We start from the raw sequence: 22,099 nt of genomic DNA, 5'->3' as shown, positions 1-22,099 counted from the left end.
TGCCACTTTCTCCACTTCCGCGGGGGGAGCGGCACACCACCGGCCGGCTCTCTCGGGGGCTGCACAGGTGTTCCTTCAGATAGATGTTCCTGGTGCATGTTGTCTCTCTCCTCCTTTATAGTCCTCTTCCGCCAATCCCAACTCTGCTACCCACACGCCGAGTACGCTGCTCTCCTCCAATCAGGAGCAGGTCCTACAGTTTATTGGTTGAACTGGAGGCAGCTGTGTAGAAGCTGTTTCCTCCTCTCCCAGCGCCATATTGTGGGAGAGCAGATGCATAGAATAAGTCTTAATTCCAGTAACTTAGTCTAGTCCGAGTTGCTCCCCACAGTGGAGTCAGATACTAATGTGACAAGAATGAAAGAGATCACACTCTATACTTTCAATGTATTTTAAAATGCTAAGATTTTATGTTCTTTTTTTTTTTTTTTTTTTGACAGGCAGAGTGGACAGTGAGAGAGGGAGAGACAGAGAGAAAGGTCTTCCTTTTCCGTTGGTTCACCCCACAATGGCAGCTGTGGCTGGCACACTGCGCTGATCCAAAGCCAGGAGCCAAGTGCTTCTCCTGGTCTCCCATGGGGTGCAGAGCCCAAGCACTTGGGCCATCCTCCACTGCACTCCCTGGCCACAGCAGAGGGCTGGCCTGGAAGAGGGGCAACCGGGACAGAATCTGGTGCCCCGACCTTAAGCAGCTTTTAATCAACCCCCCTTGCTAAAAATCACTTTAACAATGGCAACTAATACCACTCAATCCATCACCAAGAAAGGATGCCCATGTGAACAGGCTCAGCCAAGAATTACACTGTTCAGATGGTTTAGAGACCTCTGGTGTAACAGAGCAATCTTGAGACACAAAAACGTCAGAGAGCAAACTGGAATGGGCTGCTCTACCTGGGAAACACCATGAGGCAGTGCCAGTGTGACATCCTGAAAGACTGCACATCGAGGTTGTGTGATTTCATCTGTTGGGACAAGCGGAGAAGAAAGGCAGGAAAGCCAGAGTGAGCACAGCTTAGGGCAGAGAAGAGGACCTGGCAACCATGACTCTCCCAACCACTGACTGACCTTCCACTAAGTGCTTAGATGGCATCACTGGTCACCTCTGAACCTTGATTTTCTCATCTGTAATAGGGGAATTATAGGAAAGTTTCATTTAGAGAGTTTAAACTAGCAAGTACTTAATTGAAAACGTGCATTAATGGGCTCAACAAATGGGACTGTCCAGGCATAATTTGTAGGAGTCCCTGAAGCTCAGGCTGTCTCGGCATCTCTGCTGACTGCACTTCTTGGCTCCACCTTCATTCTTTTGGGTTCAACTTTAGGATTTGGTCTGATGATATCTGATCTAATGCCTGTTCACAAACCAATTCCTGTGGCCTCTGGTCAGAGTGACAGAACATCCTGATTGGGTCATATGCTCTATCCCTAGAGATGAGAAACGAGACCAACCTAAAACCCAAAGCCTGCATGTCCAGGAACAGTGCTTCTTCAGAGCAACTGCTGGATGCTGTTCCCCAGAGATTGTGAAGCTGACGCTGGTTGGGCTAAACCATACTCCTTTATACCAAGAACCTTAACGTTTAAGATTCTGGGAATTAAGCCAAACAGTTGATGTATTAAGCATATCCATCCCACTTTACAGAAGATAAAATAAAAGGTTAGAAAGATTGACAGAATGCTGGCGCCATGGTTCACTTGACTAATCCTCCGCCTGCGGTGCCAGTACCCTGGGTTCTAGTCCCGGTTGGGGCACCAGATTGTGTCCCGGTTGCTCCTCTTCCAGGCCAGCTCTCTGCTGTGGCCAGGGAGTGCAGTGGAGGATGGCCCAAGTGCTTGGACCCTGCACCCATATGGGAGACCAGGAGGAAGCACCTGGCTCCTGGCTTCAGATTGGTGCAGTGCGCCGGCTATAGTGGCCACTTGGGGGGTGAACCAATGGAAAGGAAGACCTTTCTCTCTTTCTCTAACTCTGCCTGTCAAAAGAAAGAAAGAAAGAAAGAAAGAAAGGAAGGAAGGAAGGAAGGAAGGAAGGAAGGAAGGAAGGAAGGAAGGAAGGAAGGAAGGAAGGAAGGAAGGAAGAAAGGTTGGTTGACAGAAAGCATGGCCCATAGTCATACTTGTTGGTTTCATTCCAAAGCCAAATCTCAGTGAAAAAAGTAACTTCAGTCAAGGCTGATGGCTTTAAGAGGCCTCTTCAGCATCAAGCTGGGGTCGGCAGGGTCTCTGCTGGGGATGTCCAGGGATTAATGATTCTGACAAACTAACCTGACAGACGTGAAAGAGAAATTCCGAAATGCAAACTGCCATCTAATACATGCAATCATCTGGGAGTCAAAATGATCAACAAGATGAGAAACTGGCCATTCTCTACTCCTATGCCACCAAGGTAGTAAATTCAGCCAGTAATGCCTGCTCAACATAAAATGAAGCAGTTAAATGGCGTGAGTAATAGTTCTTAGAACAATGGTGGTTCAAATACCTCACTGTTTCACATAAAGATCCAATTCACAATGAACCAAATATTAAAGTGCTTCCTCTGGATGGTGGGACTTTATTGATACTGAATACACAGTAAGGTCCTACATGGCAGCAAGAGGCACTGGTTTCACCATCATACAGATTGCAGAGCTATCAACAGGTCTCCTTGGGCCTCAATTTTGTCCTAAGTAGTTCTCCATTGATATTTATTATATGTCTTGCATATTTCTAACAACGATCTTGAACAACAGTTACAAAGTAGGCAACATAATCCAATCTCTGTCTTCTTTTATCTTGCAACTTATTACAGATGCTATTAATGCATAAAGATGCTGCAGAAGATTCAGTAATCCATGAAGCACCTACATATATCTAGAAATTTTAACAGTGGCAATATCATACAGAATACATAAATGGTAATATGAGAGTAGATAGGAAAATGCGACCTAGTCATAATGTGGCTGAGGTACAGAGGTAGACTGACTGTACCTTTCCTGAATGCTTATTCTTTGTAATGGCACTACCGCTTTTCTCATGAAGTAGTGGTGTCTGAATCTTCATGCCATGAATGTGAGCTAATCTCATGACTTGTTCGGACTCTCCTTCCTAGGCAAAGTGATGTAACAAGGGAATCCATTATCAAGACAAACAACAGACAATATAAATAAATCCAGAGAGCTCTGATGGAATTCTCATACAGTAACTTTTGTCCAAAAAGACATAAAAAATTTCAGCAGGCAACAGAAAATTATAAAAAAGAATCAAACAATATCTAAAACTGAACCATACAATAACTGTAACTATGTAAAACTGAAAAGAGCAGTGGAAGGTAGGCTCAACAAGATAACCAGCAGGGCACCTCCCGAGATGAAAGGATGGGAAACAAACTATACCAGATAATGGAGGGGGAGAATGCCCCCTAACTCCTCCAGTAAGGCCAGAATATCCACAATACCAACAGCCAACAAGAGCATTACAGAAAGGAAAACATAGGCCCATCTCTTTCATGAACATGGATACAAAGTATTAGTAAGCCATATATGCTGACTTATAGAAAGAACAACACATTCCAGTCAGTGTGGATACAAATCCAATAGGAATATGAGCAGACACTGGACTGCTCATGGCAGTATTACATGTATAAGCTATGAGCTGGAAACAACCCAGAGATTCTATCAGCATTTAGTTGGATAAGTAATTTGTTAGTATATTTATAAAATGAAATACAAACTTAGAAGAATGACAATTAACTATAGCAGTAACAATCAATCAACAGAGACAAATACTCCAAGCATAATGCTGAGTGAAAGAACCTGGACTCAAAAGAATATACATGAGAACTATATGGGAGTTGAATGAGGGAAACAACCATAACTAAGCTGTAGTATGTCAGGTGCATTTGAGCCTGATGAAACCATGAAGCCAGGCAAGAATCGGGTTTCCATGAAGCCTAATATAAGGATCTCTCCTGGGATGGAAAGAATCCAGCATGAGGTGACCCTCTGGGACAGGAAATGTCACCTCTTGGTATGCTGATGGCTACCTGGGATTTTGCTTATTGACAGATTACTGATTTGGCTTCCCAAAATTAAACACTATTCTGTATGCGTCATATTTCACCAGAAATAAGGTGAGAAATAAGCCACCAAAATAGGGTGGATTAGAACTGCTGGTCTAAATGAAGATAAAGAAGTGGGAAGTGTTCTAGTCTAGGAGATTTCTCAACTTGCTCCCAGGCCCCTCCCCATAACTTTGAAAAGCTTTGCATCATCTTTCAGCTTTTCATTCTGGTAACAAACATCTCTCAACAGTTGTAGCACATTATTATTACATTTTTAGAATATAAATGGTTCAGCATTCTAAAATATATTCAGTGGAATACGTACACCTTGGTGATTTGAAACTCGTTTAAAATACGCACCAACAAGATTTTTTTAAAAAAGATTTACTAGGGCCGGTGCTGTGGCACAGTGGGTTGAAGCCCCAGCCTGCAGCACCAGCATCCCGTATGGACACCGGTTCAAGTCCTGGCTGCTCCTCTTCTGATCCAGCTTTCTGCTATGGCCTGGGAAAGCAGTAGAAAATGGCCCACAAGTTTCTGGGCCCCTGCACCCACACAGGAGATCCGGAAGAAGCTCCTGGTTCCTGGCTTCACATCAGCTTAGCTCTCGCTCTGTGGTCATTTGGGGAGTGAACCAGTGGAATGGAAGACCTCTTTCTCTCTCTGGCTCTACCTCTCTCTGTAACTCTTTCAAATAAAATAATTCTTTAAAAAAAAAGATTTACTTATTTGGAAAGCCAGGATTTACAGAGAGGGAGTAAGAGACTGGTCTTCTTCCACTGGCTCATTCCCCAGATAGCTGCAATGGCCAGGACTGTGGCAGTCTGAAGCCAGGAGCTCCATCTGGATCTACACTTGGGCCATCTTCCACTGCTTTCCCCAGGCCATTAGCATGGAGCTGAATCAGAAGTGGAGCAGCCAGGACACGAACCGGCACCCACAAAGGATGCTGGTGTCACAGCAGCGGTGTTACCCACCATGCCACAACAATGGTCCCACAAATAAGACCTTAAAGTGAGAAATTTTGTACTTTTACTTGAAACTGTATTCCACCCATCTTCGTGTAGATTTTCTTAAGCTTGAAAGTCTCTTATTGATCATATATAATTCCTTATGACACATATATGCAAATAAACTCCAATTAAGAATTCCTTGAATTTCTTGATACCTTAAACTTACAAAAAGTCTGAGCTATCAGTTTGTATCACTAATGCACTATTGATATTTGATAATCATTTATTAAATACATAATATATTTGTATTAAGATCAGTAATGCATCTCTTAAAGAAACTGATGGGGTAGGTTTATGGAGCCATCGTTAAAGAGGCCTCCATGGATGAAATCTGAGCACTTTGCATTCTCCCTTTGTTTAACACCCTGGCACATTTTAAAATGTGGGTGGACCATCACGGTTAAGAACAGAGCTGGGAGAGAGGCGCTTCCTTTGTAATGGGACAGATACAATGACATGGTGGCTTTTCAGAGAATTGTTGATGCTCTACTGGTTTCCGTACCTACAGTATCTTTGCCTGATGATTTTTTTTGGCACATGGAACCTGCTCAGCCCAGATCTCCATTTCCTTTTGGATACATGTCCTATGCTGGCTCCAGGAGTCTTCCCAACAGGATTAGGACTTGCTAACACACCCTTCTTGGGCTGCCTTGCCCTCCCGCCATCCTCAAGGTCCCACTCTCCCACTGCTGTTTCCTAGGATCACCTCCCAGATTTTTTTTTTTTTTTTGACAGGCAGAGTGGACAGTGAGAGAGAGAGAGAGACAAAGAGAAAGGTCTTCCTTTTGCCGTTGGTTCACCCTCCAATGGCCGCTGCGGCTGGTGCATTGCACCAATCTGAAGGCAGGAGCCAGGTGCTTCTCCTGGTCTCCCATGCGGGTGCAGGGCCCAAGCACTTGGGCCATCCTCCACTGCACTCCCGGGCCACAGCAGAGAGCTGGCCTGGAAGAGGGGCAACTGGGACAGAGTCCGGCGCCCCAACCGGGACTAGAACCCTGGTGTGCTGGCGCCGCAAGATGGAGGATTACCTATTGAGCCATGGTGCCGGCCATACCTCCCAGATTAACCGTTTGCATCAGAACCTTTGTTTCTGCATCTGCTACCAGGAAGACTTGAGTGGTCTTTAGCTACAGTGCATTCTTTTATTGATCACTGAGAAGAGCACTGCTGAGGCTGTGGAGTCAGATGCTTGGAAACCTCTCTCTGTGTGTATACTCCTTGCCAAGTACCTGTGTACCTCAAGGGTGCAAAGAGCCCAGTCTGAAGCCACAGAGATTCATACCTCTAGCTAAGGGGGAACACACCATGTACTCTGGGGGAGAGGAGAGGACATGGCAGCACAATGCCAAGTGCTTGTCATCCTCTCGGTTTATAGGTTCATTTCCCAAACACACTCGGCATTCCTTGTTTCTATGCTTTCTTTCCAGGTGCTAGCTCCACCTGGAATGTCATGGGCTTCCATGGGAAGCAGTACAGACCCCAGAATAGGAGATGATAATGCAAGCTGCAGAGACCACTGTAACAAATCCTTCGTCACTCTCTATGACATCTCTTGCAGGTTATTTAATCTCTCCTTGACTGTTTCCTCATTTATAGAACAGGAATGATAAAATTATATGAGGATGTACAATTCATCTAAGAAGTGTTGCCCAGATGAAACGAGATAATGCAATTCATTTAGCACAGTGAGTGGCACCCCACCCACACTGAATAACATCCACTATTTGCTAAATGTTTGACTTCGTATCCTCAAGACAGAGCTTCTTATAGGAGCTTATGTATTCCTATCAGTAACGATCAAAATATGGGCACATCAGACATCTGTGGAACATGCAATATAATGATAAGTTTATTTTGGTGCAAAAGAATTTTTGAAATCCAGGGCCAGCATTGTGGCACAGTGTGTTAACCTGCTCTCTACAATGCTAGCATCCCATATGGGCACCAGTTTGAGTCCAGGCTATTCCATTCAAATTCAGCTCCCTGCTAATGCACCTGGAAAAGCAGAATATGGCCTATGTATTATGCCTTTCAAATGATCAATCTTTTTTAAAAAATGAAATTTATGCAGTTTTTCATCATCTGGACTTTCCATCAACTTTTAGAAGTTCTCTCATAAATTCCTTTTCCATTTCCTTCGGTGAAAAGAGGCTGCCTATGTTATCACTGCTTTTTTCAACATAATTTGTATAAGGTCACAACCTCAGCATATAAAGTGAAAATTGTACACAACTGAAAATATCCCTAAAAATCTTTTAAATTCTCCTGACAAGATGGCAGCATGACTCTGGGTAATCAATAGGAAGATAACTATTTTGTAATTCATATGTATGACTATCTAGACTTATACACAGATTATTTTCTGCCTTAGTGTTAACCAAGGAATGGTGCCGAATTCAGAAGTATTCTCATCTGCCTTTAACATGAACTCCATAATGTTTCCATATGGGGCCTCAATAATTTTTTTCAAAATATTTATTTTTATTTAAAAAGCTGTGACAGATCTTCTATTCACTGGTTTCACTTTAAAAATACCCTCAATAGCCAGGATAGTGCCAGGCTGATGCTAGGAAACTGGAACTTCATCTAGGGGTCCCACGTAGGTGGCAGGAATCCAAGTACTTAGGGATTACCTGCTGCCTCTCAGGGTTTGCATTCACAGGAAGCTGGGTCAGAAGCAGAGCAGGGATTTCAACTTAAGCACTTCAATCTGGGATGCAGCTATCCCAAGCACTGTCTTATCTGCTATTCCAAATGCATACCGCAAGCCTCAATGATTTTTATTCCAATTGTAGAGTTCCATTTGTCTTTCTGCCCAGTACACAAAGATGATGAACAAAACTTCATTAAATGGAACTGACCTATACAGCCAAGTCATTGAGCATGACACTACTGATTTCTCAAAATTGTCCATTTTGGGGATTCACCATTTAAAGGTAATGGTTCCATGAAAGAATAGAAACAGAATTAATTTCTCTAGTTCAAGAATAAAGTTTGTTCACAAGTACATCAAAGGACTAATACCTTCAATGTACCAAGAGCCCAAACAGAACAAATTAAGCAATCCAGTCCAAAGATAAAAGATTAATATGCAAAACATTAAATATAAGCAACCATTAGGATGAAGTGTCCCTGACAAAACAGTGAGGTGTGAACTAGCGTGTCATTTTTATCCAACAGACTGGTGATAATGGAATTCTGTATTCAGTGTAGATGTGCTCAGAGCCTTGGCATACTAGCATACTTTCCTCAACTGTTGGTAGGATGGATGTAAAGTGGAGCCAGCATCGAGGAAAGTCATTTACAGAAATGAATCCAAAGCCTTAAAATAACCCAACTTTCCAACTTTTCAATGCAACCAATGGACTCCTAAGCTGTGCAGAGCAGGTATGCAAATATCCACACACGAATGATCTTCTTATCAGGCCCACCCTGACATCATCTCAGCGTTCAGGGCCCTCCCTGTTCTCCTCCAGTCGGCTTTGCCTTTTATTTAGAGGAAGGGAGCATCAAACCAAGGGGTTTGCTTACCCTGAGCCTATACCTTTCCCAAAGGACCACACCCCAGGAACGGCTCTGAGCTCTGTCCTGAAAACAGGCTGGAACACCAGGGTGCCCACCCCAATACCTAAAAGGTAGCTGTTGGCAGGCAGTGTAGACAGAATTCGGACGCATAAAATAGAAATTTTACCTACATGCATGAAAGGCCCCTCAATGAGCAGGATAAGCTCATAGTAGATTGAGGGGCCAGCTCGGCTGGTTTTGCCACGTTCTGGCATGGAACTCCATAGTTCAAGGAGCCTGATTTTGAACCTGGCCCTTCAGGTTGTTGTCAAGTCATGTTTATCACAGTTGGATAATACAACACTTTTCACTTAATTGCATATACGCTTGCTTTATCACTTTCAAGTATTCAGACACACGCCATGTTAGCCTTCATTTGTACTCTCAGTCCAGGCTGCTAATGCACAAATATTAAGAGCAGACCTGCTCATCCCAATTACTTTTTTTTAACTTTTATTTAGTAAATATAAATTTCCAAAATACAGCTTATGGATCACAATGGCTTTTCCCCCCCATAACTTCTCTCTCACCCGCAACCTTCCCCTCTCCTGCTCCCTCTCCCCTTCCATTCACATCAAGATTCATTTTCAATTATCTTTATATGCAGAAGATCAATTTAGTATATATTAAGTAAAGATTTCAACAGTCTGCACCTACACAGAACATAAAGTGTAAAATACTGTTTGAGTACTAGTTATAGCATTAATTCACATTGAACAACACATTAAGGACAGAGATCCTATCTGAGGAGTAAGTGCACAGTGACTCCTGTTGTTGACTTAACAAACTGACACTCTTGTTTATGGCGTCAGTAATCTCCCTAGGCTCTAGTCATGAGTTGCCAAGGCTATGGAAGCCTTTTGAGTTTGCCAACTCCGATCTTATCTAGACGAGGTCATAGTCAAAGTGGAAGTTCTCTCCTCCCTTCAGAGAAAGGTACCTCCTTCTTTGATGGCCCATTCTTTCCATTGGGATCTCACTCACAGAGATCTTTCGTTTAGGTTTTTTTGTTTGTTTGTTTGTTTTTTGTTTTTGCCAGAGGGTGTTGGCTTTCCATACCTGTAATACTCTCATGGGCTCTTCAGCCAGATCCGAATGCCTTAAGGGCTGATTCTGAGGCCAGAGTGCTGTTTAGTACAACTGCCATTCTATGAGTCTGCTGTGTATCCTGCTTCCCATGTTGGATCATTCTCTCCCTTTTTTATTCTATCAGTTAGTATTAGCAGACACTAGTCTTGTTTATGTGATCCCTTTGAGTCAGACCTATCAGTATGATCAACTGTGAACTGAAATTGATCACTTGGACTAGTGAGATGGCATTGGTACATGCCACCTTGATAGGATTGAATTGAATCCCCCTGGCACATTTCTAACTCTACCATTTGGGGCAAGTCAGCTTGAGCATGTCCCAAATTGTATTTTACCAACAATTAGAAGAAACTATGCTCATTACCACAGAAAAGCTATTTTAAGATATATTAAGGAGGGAAAAGGGAGTCTAAAACACTCGTCCAGTTTGTGTACAGAGAGGGCTGTGAGAATGCATGTATGTTGGGTTATCTGCCCATTTATTCCACATTTAAAAGCAAGATATGAAAGTTGTCCAACAAAGCACAAACAGAAGTTATCTTGGGGCAGTTGGTGGACTGGTAGGGGTGGGGGACTTAACATGTTATTCATATACCTAATTTTTGCTCATTGGAGCTTTCTAAGTTTTCAACAATGAACAAGTAAATATTAAATGGGGGGAAAAGCCTAGGAAATTGGCCCCAGTCAATTTTCTAAGGTAGTGTTGGCTTTTCCAGGACCTTGGTGCAAGGGAGGTTGACTCTGTCTTTCCAATAAGGTAACAAGATATCACCCCCAACTTTGAAAGTGTATCACAGAAAATGACATCTCTCTCCAGCCACACACATCCCTTGGGGTGCCTACTGGGAATGGCCAGGTGAGCTACAGATCTCAACTTTGCACATCCCTTCTTCTATTCTTGCTTTCACATCAGTTCCTGCACCAGAGGTGGGAGAGATTCAAGGGTAAAAGGCTTGCCCTGGCCAAGGTCCCCCATCCAGACCTGGAGCTGCTGGTTACCATTTAATTTATGCCTGCTCATGTCTTGGCCCATGGTTGGGGAAGAAGTTCTACCAGAGCCCAGGTGGAACCAAAACATGGGAAAGTAACACAAGAGACTTTAATTAAGTTCTCCAGAGATGTGGCCTCTCTGGGAACTGGTGAAGGGAAATGGACCCCACATGGCTGTTTTCTTTCCTGGGTGCTTACAGTCTTAGTCATATTGTTTAAAGTTAAAATGCAGAAGTTTAGTTAATTTATGTCCACCTCCTACACTCTGTTTAATATATTAACTGTTACTTTAACTTACTGGGTGATTCTGAAGACTGGCCCAAGAGCATACTGTTCAGATGACATTTTAGTGTTCTATTACCAGTTTTAGTTTTTAAGAAGGAAAAAAAAATCCAGTATTAATCCCAGGGTTAAAGAAACTCAAACATATTCCTTTCTTCTCCACAACCACAAACTTACTATTTCTTTTTTGTTGTTGTTGTTGTTGTTTTGTTTTGTTTTTGACAGGCAGAGTTAGACACAGAGAAAGGTCTTCCTTCTGTTGGTTCACCCCCCAAATGGCCGCTATGGCCAGTGCACTGTGCTGATCCAAATCCAGGAGCCAGGTGCTTCCTCCTGTCTCCCACGCGGGTGCAGGGCCCAAGGACCTGGGTCATCCTCCACTGCTCTTCCCGGCCCACAGTAGAGAGCTGGACTGGAAGAGGAGCAACTGGGACAGAATCCAGTGCCCCAACTGGGACTAGAACCTGGATTACTGGCACCACAGGCAGAGGATTAGCCTAGTGAGCCGTGGCGCCGGCCTTTTATTATTATTTTTATTATTTTGAGCTTACTATTTCAAATATTTATTGAACATGACTGATTGGGTCAAAGCTCTCTAAATGGACCCCAAACTGATTACATGGTTTAAGTCCTGAGTCCTGAGAAGCAATTGTACCCAAGTTCTCTCGATAGGGCAATATGCACAAGTTAAAGAGGAGGAGATCAGGAGTTCGCTGGCTTAGCATCTTTAGCTGAGAAGGGTGATTTCCGTCAACACTACAAGGAGGAACAAAACGTCATTTCCATGAGTATCAAGAAGGAAGAAAGGAACAGAGGACAGCTACATAAGAAAATGCTATGACAGCCTTCATCATACAACCTAGTTTATCACAGGCCTGAGTTCCGGTGTAAACACCCTGGGGAAAAACTGCTTTGTCAATAACACCCAGGTACAACACTACTAATTCTGTGATCTTTAGCAAATCACCTTAGTTCTTAATCACCTTAACTTCCTCATCTGCAAAATAGGCACAGCGAGGGTACCCACGTATCACACACCTGTTGTGAAACACGAACAAAACCATGAAGCCAATGTGTGTACATCTAGAAAGGGCACGTTGCAAACTCTCCTTTAATGCATGTTTTATTCTTCTCATTAGAAATAACAGAATCAAACTAAAGATAACACTCCTGTTCACATCCAGATTAGACCAATATATGTCAGGAACTCTTGAATGTTTCTCATTAATTTATTCCTAAAGCATGCACTTTCTGTATCATATAGCCAGGGAAAGTTCATACGAAAGAAATTGTTCCCATTCGAGTCAGGCCATGAACAGATGGCTGAGAGCATCGCATCGTTGCGAAACATTGAGTGAGCTCTCACTGATGATTGATCTGCCCCATGGAAATAGATGGGTTGCTCCCAATGATACTGCACAATGCAGAAGCTCAGTTGATTAATGATCCACCAAAGACCACGAAGGGACCAATGATTAATCTTTACTGTTTTCATTGACGATGAGAATACCGCCAATTTGGTTAGAAAAGGCTACTGCAAAGGGGTGGGAAACCTTGAAACATAGACAAATGTTACATGCCCAGAAGCCAGCTTCCTTCAGCTAAAGAAAGATATTCATCATAGGATTACTGTCACCCACAGAGAAAGCCTCCAAATAAAGGTTAAGAGAAAACTGGCTTTCTCACAAGTTTATAAAGCCATGGCCAAACAGACAATGGAGGGCAATGCTATCTTCCGAAGGAGAAGGCTCAGAATTAATGAGACTCAGCTGGGTTCAGTGAGTCAGAAATAATACAGGGACCACAGCGGTTAACTGACTTTAGCGATGCCCTGAGAAGTTGCCTTGGAATCATCATGCAACAGTCCAGAGGAGACTGAAACAGAGGATGCAACACAGGCTTAGATCTGGGGACACCACAAAAATTGGGGAATATGAGAAATAAAACTGACTATGCTAAGGACAAGAGTCAAAGGTGATCCAGATTTCAAACCTGGAAAATCAACATGACCTGAGAACTGATGGCTGAGCCAGTTGTCTAGAACAAAACACTGGATTTCAAGATGCTCATTTCATTTGGAGAAGACTAAGCCTAGAAAATGCAGAGCATGTGGTGTGAGGTTGTCATTACAGAAGATCTGAGCATCACCTCTGAGGAAGGCTAGCAGAATTGTATGCATGCATGGAATACATATTGCTGAGCCATTCCTTGCACTTGTATACAGTTTTTAAACTTGAAAAAGTTGAATGGCACAATGAGAGAGAGAGAGAGAGACAGAATTCCCATCTGCTGGTTCATTCCCAAAATGGCTACAACTGCCAAGGTTGGGCCAGGCTGAATCCAGGAGCCCAGGAACATAACCATACGTGGAACTTCACCTGCTGCATTAGCAGGAAGCTGGTACTGGATGCAGAGCTGGGACTCAAACTCACACACTCTGAAGTGGCGTTTTTAACCTCTGCACCAAGCACCTGCCTACTTACAAAATTTTATACAAAGAACAATGCATTCATTCTCTGTGGTCTTTGCCAAAGAGATCCGAAGGACTGATCCAATCCGGATGCCTGCTCACCTGATTTAAAATAGACCCTTCAAATCATGCCAATTCTTTTAGATTCATTCAGATGTTCTTAAAGGCCTATACTGAGGAAAACGGATCAGGTAGAAACTAAAGTCATCTAAACAGTCACAGCTATTTTAGGTGCCGCACATGAAGTCTGGCTTACTGCAGCACAGTATCAAAGCAATACCAACATATTAGCAGACAAGGATAATTTTGTTAGTTACGAAACAATCAAGATCAACCAACAAAATCATCTGGAATCCTCAAAGGAAATATATTGGACTGCTTTCTTATCAAACTGTGAATTCTTGGGAAATATAATTCCTATTCCTACTGAATGTGACTGCACCCATACCCAGAGGTATGGCACAAATGTTTCTTGAAAGCTATAAAAAGTATTTTTTATTCAAGACTTGCACAGGTTAGATCCTAACAAAATGTGAACCCAAATCTATCTGCATAATGGAGAGAATTTCATATATGTGTATTTATCTAGTTCCCCTCCTTGAGTTTTTTAAATTTGGCTTTGAAACTAGAAAAAATTGCCACACATGCTGAAGATCTTTGAAACAGCATCTATTGCCAAACTGAACTTGTGTCTATGGGAAAGCACACCAATCTTAATGTCTGCAGTTTCATTTGAAAAATCTGGGTACTTACAGTCATACCCAATATTTCCTCATGAATTCTTATCTTTATGTGTTTCAAATGAATTGTCAAGAACAAACATCAAGGCAATGAACAGTGATGTTTATTAAACATCGCTGGATAATATTTAAAATACATACAATGGGCTGAAGGTGGAGAACCAAAGTCCACATTCCCTGGGTGGCATCCGCCTAGGGTAGTTGGATGGTTGCAGGGCTGGGATTGGACAGTTTTTCCATGGTCTCATATATGTCAACACCAGCTAAATTCTTCCCCAGCTAATGTCCATTAGAGTTGCCTATTGAGTATTTCTGACATCAACTTCAAAGACAGCAAGTCCACTCTGCCCCCTTAGAGAAAAAAAATTTTTATTCATGAGAAAAGGCGTCTGAACATTTTCAATGTATGCAAAAACACTGAGCTACTATTGAAAAAAATGCAGTACTTTTCTTTGATTTTTTTCTTTGCCTTCATACAAATGTTGGCTATTTCTAAACATCCTGACACTGGTTATCTTTTCACTAGAGTTTTACAACAACTTGACAAGGGACCCGGCTCAAATATTTTTATGTGTCCTCCTTTATAGAGGAGGAAAGCAGAGCACATCAAGGGTCAGTGGCTTGCAGAGATCTCGAGCCAGAGGGATAAAGAATTTGTCAAAGAATCAGGCCTCCTGGCTGGTGTTTTATGATACTGGCCCAGCAGTAACCTATCAAGGCTCCCAGACCATAGCCAAGAGAGTCTTAACTTCCCAGTCTCCCGGGGCTGCTCTCAGAAGAGCGTAGAGAAGTGCACAGAGAGCCAGGAAACCACTTGCTTTCTGGCTGCATTCATTCACTTCCTCAGTGGATGGGCTGCTTTGCAGGGCTGTGGAAGGGGCCTCACATAGTTGGTGATCTGATGGATACAGCTCAGAACAAACTCTACACATAAAGAGTACAGTTCTACTTACCAAACTTGTTTTAAGGAAGAGTTTCAGGCTCAGGAGAGACTTTCCACAGATTCTTTTTTTAAACATTTCAATTAGCATGCAACAGTGGAACACACCTCTGGGTCACAACGTGACATTCCAATACATGCTTTTGTATGTGACATGTCCTGATCAAACCAGGGCAATGACCATCTTCATCTCCCCATCATCACCCCATGTTAAGGCTTCCAGAGCCTCTTTTGTACTCAATCATAAATATACAAATCTTTCGATGTGATTATTTCTTAACCAACACTGCTCCTGTTTTTCTATTAGATAGTATGCTCAGAGCTGGTGTATTACAGGTGTGTAAGGATTGATATAAACAAGACAAATCTGGTGCCTGACCCCACGGAGTTAGCCTTTTACACCAGCATGGTCTAACAGACTGCAGGCCATGGCTGCATGCCACATATGCAGCGTAAATTTAAAAAGAACTAAAATTATTTTAGCAGTAAGAATTTTAATGTGGTATATGTTTTTTGCCACTTTTTGAAATCCATTGTACATTTTACACAGACAGCACATCTCCATTTGCATCAGTTGCATTTCCAGTGTTCCAGAGCCACATAGGACTCATTGGTGGCTACCATACTGGACAATGCAAGTCTAGAGGGGATCTGGACAAAAAGTAAGGAAACCACCAGAACTAGTACATGCAGCGTTTCACGCCACTAAGAACAAACAACGGCCTGAGAAGAATCATCTCAATGAGGACTGAGAAATACTTCACAGGTCTGGCCTTGCTGAAGAGGTAACCTGCAAACTCAGACCTCAGGTTCCTCAAGGACAAATTAGAGGAGTAATTGCATATGTGCCTTTTCCCACTTCTTTATGGAGGTCAAGACTGATAACCTGAGTAGCTCTATGAATACAGAATCAAGTTTGAAATCTGAGATAGCTGATATTAATCATCTTATTTTTCAAAAAAATAAAATAAAAAAAGAAACAAAACAACATGGGCCAGCTTAACTATCTGTGTGCCGCACCGCAACCTCAGTTCCATTCCCGGCTGCTCCTCTTCCAATCCAGCTCTCTGCTGTGGCCTGGGAAAGCAGTAGAAGATGGCCCAAGTGCTTGGGGTCCCGGCACCCGCGTGGGAGACCTGGAAGAAGCTTCTGGCTCTTAGTTTCAGATCAGCTCAATCCTGGCCCTTGAGGCCATTTGCAGAGTGAACCAACAGACGTAAGGTCCTCTCTGTCTCTCCCTCTGCCCCTCAAGTAAATAAATCTCAGAAATAAAAAAGACTTCAAGATTCTTAATAAAAAGAGAACAATCATTAAATTAAAAAAAAAAAACAACCTGAGATTTCTTCTTCATTCACGGTAGGACAATTCCCTTAAATAAGAACACAAGACCACGTGATACAGAAATGGATGTGATGGTACCCCCATCCTCCTCCATCAGTGCTCATGGGCTACTCGTTCAAACACCTGTTCACTGGCCAACCCACACCAGAATACAAAACTGCAAAAGCTGGCCGTCTTCTCCCGAATTCACGTGAGGGCTATAGCTAATACATCTTACTCTAACATGTATCAGCACTCATTAAAAAAACCAATGTCTAGTTAAATCCCAAAAAATCTGTTACAGTCTATTTCAGTATTATTTAGCCCTTCCTCTTGTTAGTGTTTTATCATTTGGTTCTCCTTTGGAGGATGAAGCACTGATACATATGTAAAATGCTCAGAAATATGACTGGTAAGGACTAACCACAAGGACATATTCTAAGTTCATTACACAACTACGACTTCAGAGGTTTCTGAGAGAACTACAGCGAATACATCTCACAGTCTTCAGGTTTCCATTTCTCACACTTGAAATTCACGTGGGTAACGCTTACACTAATTTTCGACCCAAGTTCTTGTCTCTGGCAAAAATGGAAATACTAAGACCGGTATCTTGTGCAAACAGGGACAGAATGTATTTAGCAGTGAGGAAATAAACACTTACATTCACGCGTGAATGTGGCCTGTTCCCCGCAGGGAAACACGAGTGGGCCGAAGAGGTGCTGTCAAACAAGAGAAAGAGGGAAAACTAAAAAACGCTACCTGTAATTGGGAGGGTCCAACTGAGTACGACAACCGAGACGTCCATTGGAGATGGCGCCGTAGTGGAAGACAGCCATGGCCAAAAATTTCCTGTGGGGAAAATCGACCTCTCTCCCGCCTGCCACCTCTTCTTTTATAGGGACCGGGTTGGATGTCCAGGATGTGAGAGATGAATCCTGGGAAGGTGGGCTAGCACACCGACAGTTAAAGAGAGAGCGTCACTTTGCAGGGCTGGCTCCCGTAAACTTTAACTAGTTATACCCTATCCAAATGGTGACTCACTGACAACTCCATGTGTGAATATCTTGAAACTTTTAAATGCTAATATTCAATTGCTATCCCAAGCTGTTAGAATTGTTCTTTCATTCAGCTTTCTGAGAGTAAATCTTATTCTCACGTTTATGAGTGAATCACCATTTAAGCTGTATTATTCGGGCTAAGTTTGTTCTTGTTCCCAATGAATAGGTTCAACCTCTCTGACTCCTGTCGCTTTTATGTTATGGAGTTTCATGGCTGTTCGTCCAGTCCAGGCATTCGTTCCTTCCCACAGTGCTCCTGAGTCTCTTCGCTTTGTTATGTAAAGTATTGGTTATTGGGAGTAGACCAGAGAGCTAGGCAAACTCAGTGTCATCCCAAGGGTTACCTAGTCAGATGCTCAAGTGCAGGTTACACCGAGGATGTTCACCAAGGTTCACCAAGGGCAAGTAGTGTGAAATAGGGCGGACGCAGGCCACAGGCTGCAAGGGGGACCCCAGAGACGCATTTCAGCATGGGGAGGAGAGGTGGTCCTTACCAGGGGACGCTCAGGCTGAGATCTGACGAATGAACGAGAACGAGAGTGGCTGAGAGAGGACAGAAGAGTACATGAGGCGGGGCTGAGGCCGCGGAAAGCCTTGTGAGTCCAAGGCACAACACCCACAATTCAGCCCGGATCATGGAGGTAGGGAGGATAGGAGAGAGGTCAGGGGCTGGGTCACACAGGGTCTCCAAGGGCTGGGGAGGCTTGGATGCTGTGTAAACACAGTGGGAAGCCACTAAGTCTTAATCTGGCTGATGGCTTGACAAGGTGGCTGCCGGAACCAGACATGTCAACCCTGGAGAGATGTGCAGAAAGTATGGGTGCCTGGACCCTCTCCTAGACCAACTGAATCCAGATCTTTGTGATGGGTCAGTGCTTTTTGAACAATCCCCAGGTGCTTCTCATGGATAGCCACAGCCACCAGGACCCGCCGAACCACTGAGAAAAGTGGATTTCTTACAGCTGGATGGGCTGCACTGAATACATGGGAGAACAATTCGCATCAACTTCTCACACGGATGTGGGTGTTCAGTTTACTCTCAGTAATTCCCTCACAAAAGCATTCTCCTCAATAGCCTGCAGTACTAACACTTGAGTCTGATGGAAGTCAAAAGGAGGAAAGCCTAAGTAATAGAAGCAGCTTGTGCTATTAATTACATAGCAGCCAAAAATAACACTGTTCAGCACACATACCTCTACTGTGTACTCTCGGTTGGAAATATGTCATTGGCTATGTACACATCAAAATATCCCCTTTACAGCACTATTAGGGAGCGATTTTGAGCCATGTGGAATCAGTTAAGTCCCACAATGCTGTGAACTACTGCGCTGCCGAGCTGCCTGAGCCGTTCCCCAACTAATGAACCATATCATTAATTACAGACACCTCAAATAAAAATGCCTCACAAGCAGGCATGATATACACAATAAATAAAAAGGTCGTGATTTGCAGAGTGGTCAGCTCATTCTGAACCAATTGTCTCTTGTTTTCCAGGGCTGTAATTGGAGACGTTCATTTGATTTATCACACCAGGCTGGGAGAGATCTTGCTGTTTTCAGAGATTAGAGAGTTGTGAAATCTGTGACCCTCGAAGTGCTTTCCCCGCGTGCAGACAACGCACTTCAGATCAGGGCTATTATTGCAGTGAATATTTCCAGAGAGGAAGACAAATTGCAGACAGCGGCACTCTCAAGAATCTTTTCCCTCCATTTCTCAAAATGCAATGCTTCTGGTTTGAAAGGGAAGAAGGGTTAATTAAGCTGCCACAGTTGCTATTAACCAAATCAAAGGAATACCCATGAATGACTTTACTTAATGACAATAACTGCTAAGTGCCTTAACTAATAGTAACATTCTTTATAAAAAATGTGAAGGGGCTGGCTTTTTCTTTTTTTTTCCATTTTTGGTTAAACATTTTATTTTTTACTCATTCATTGATATAAAGAAAATAGATTTAATGTAGTTCATAGATACAATTCTTAGAATGATACTTCCCTACTGTTTCATGTATGTGTGTGTGTAGTTGATTTTTTTTGGATAAAATACACATAGGCAATCCCCCAAAAACAAACTTTAAAAAAAACCCTTAGCTACTAATTCATCTATATAAATATCCATAGAATGCAATTAGCCTGTTAAACATAACATTGTAGCAACAAGAAATTTCTTTGTAATTTTCTGGTGGCTCTCATTTTATAAGTTGACATTAGCAATCACATGATCAATTATTTACTAGTCATATGAATAAAGTGAAAGAAATAAATATTAACCGGTTTGCTCAGAGTAAAGAGCCAGTCTCTGCTGATGTCAGAAATAACTATTAATCAGAACGTCCATCCACTGACGTCTGTGATGTGCTGGGGAGTGGGCACGGGGCAGCACCCCTGATCCACATGGCTCACAATGTATTTCCCCATGCCTGGTACATCACAGCTGTTTACCAAGGATGGATGAATGAATATATTGGGTCCAGGGCTTTCCAGAAGTTGAAAAGGACCTGGGATGTTTTCAGATTTTTTTTTCCTTCGGATTATATAAATTGAGGAAATGTGCCATGGAACCTAAGAAATGTTCATAAATCGCCTGCTCGCCCCTCCCCCCCACCAGCCTACACTTAGGAACGGCGACAAAGCCTGAGTGCGTTAGCCTTGGGGACCCGAGGCCTGAGTCCTCATCCCTTCACTTCCCCCTGTGCCTCCCGACAGGTGTAGAGGAGGCGGACTCGGACTCCTCCCAGGGAAGTTTCAGAGCAGAGCAACGTCCAGAAGGGTCCTCCTGCAGTCTCTCCTAGGACCCAGACCCTGAGCCTAGCTTACCCTGTGGCATGTTATGATCTGGTAATCTAAGGCATTACTGCCAGTTCCAGGACAGATTCGGCCAGAAGGACGAGCCGGTGTGTAGCACAGCCCCTTCCAGCAGATGGACCTGTTGCTGGTTGGCAGAGGGGAGCGGGGACTGCGGCTGTCAACAGGGAGGCCATGCACATGAGGAGCCTTCTGGGAGTCAAAGGAGGTGATATTCATTATGCTGGGACAGCAGGCTACGTCAGGGCTGTCAACCCAGGAGGTCATCTGCTAGGGTCTGTTTTGTTTTCTAGCTCTTTTCCATTTAGTGTGTCTTGCTGTGCGTTCCTGAGCACTGAAAATCACATTAGTTTGTGGGGTCATGAACCCCCTTAAGGATCTGGTGAAAGTCACGACCCCTCTCTGCAGGGAAATGCCCAAGTGCAAAGACCCACAAAACAGTGCTTCTGGTGGGGGGGGGGGGGACTGTGAGCCATGTGACCCCATTCACGGTCCTGAATTCAAAGACCTCGCGAACCTTCATGTAACTTGAATGATTTTCAAAACAAGCCTTTGTACACCATTATCTGGCATTTCACTGTCCCTGCATTTTTTCCTTTCCTTTTGCTAAGCCACAATGTTACCTTTGCAGGCAGAATATGAGGCCGACATGCTGAGCCAGTGGATGCTGAGCCAGTGGTTTTCCCAAGAAAAGAGCCACATGAAAGTCCCACGAGCTGCATCCTCAGTGTTTGTGACTGCTCAGTGGTCAGGGCACTGGAAAGTAAAACAGCCGATAGGTAGCCAATGTAAACTTACACAGGGGATAAAAGCAACCAACATGAGAAAATGCCTCCAGTTTTGGAAGTGGACAAATTCCTCGGTGGGATCCACCGAGGAGCCCAATTATTTCCATTTCGGTTTTATTAGAGAATGCTATCATTTCTAAGCGTCCAAGGAAGGTTAAGAACTGGTAAAAGCAGAACAAGGTCGGGAGAAAGGTTACTGTCTCAGGGAGTTCTCCTAAGAATGTGTGGAACGCATCCACTGGGTTGAATTGGAATCAATAATTGCCTAGACAACATCTCCCGGAAGCACCGTGGTATTTAATTAACAGAATCTCCACTCACAGGAAGAGCGCTGGGCAGCTCTGTCAAGAGCCTCCCACACACAGAAGGAGGGGATGATGTTGAGACATTGGCTGGGCGCAGATCGCCTAAGACAGGACCCATCTGTCAATTCAGTTTTTCTTGCCTTTCACTGGCAATGTTTTCAGTCGCCATGAGAAATCTCCAGAGTCCCAAATGTGGTTTTCCTGCCTTGTTTGTGACTTTAGGGACACATGAATCTCTTACCCACCACTCCTCCTCGGCTGGGTGAACCCGTAAAACAAACAGGGGATGGGCAGTTGACTGCCCTTGTGACAGGGCTGTGCGTGTGAGCGGAGGCCCCTGGAGCCCCGTGCTTCCGGCTACATTGAACACCTTCTGCTCTTGGAAGTTGGCTGTCTGGCTGCAGTTCTGTCAATTATTGAAAGACAGCCTTCATTGGTGGCTGGGCATGCGTGTGAGGATGCATGGAGTGCAGGGAAGGATATGGGGCCTGGCAACCTTGACCGTGGCCATGCCAGACAACAACGGTGAAGCAGGATGGGAAGAAAGGAAAATAGGGGGACACTGGAGCATTCCCATATTAGTTGGTCCTTCAAATGAAAGACTTGGCTCACTCTCGTGGCCACGCCCATCTTGGGAACAAAATGCATGTGACCATTTTGGGAGCCGTATGAAATAACCCTATTCAAATAAAAA

At 43.6% G+C, this 22,099-nt stretch overlaps 1 long non-coding RNA gene across 1 annotated transcript in view; it reads right to left on the bottom strand.

The window, feature by feature from the left end:
• Window positions 1-13,829: 13,829 nt before the first annotated feature.
• LOC127492331 (uncharacterized) overlaps window positions 13,830-22,099 on the bottom strand; it is a 43,545-nt gene continuing 35,275 nt past the window's right edge. Inside the window, exon 3 of the long non-coding RNA XR_007921566.2 lies at window positions 13,830-21,068. This is a non-coding gene — a long non-coding RNA (uncharacterized lncRNA). The remainder of the gene's footprint in view (window positions 21,069-22,099) is intronic.

Source organism: Oryctolagus cuniculus, chromosome 10, assembly GCF_964237555.1.
Source record: "Oryctolagus cuniculus chromosome 10, mOryCun1.1, whole genome shotgun sequence".
NCBI classification, from domain to species: Eukaryota; Metazoa; Chordata; class Mammalia; order Lagomorpha; family Leporidae; genus Oryctolagus; species Oryctolagus cuniculus.
Note: the sequence above shows the minus strand (reverse complement) of the source record. Positions and strands in the feature narration are given on the sequence as shown.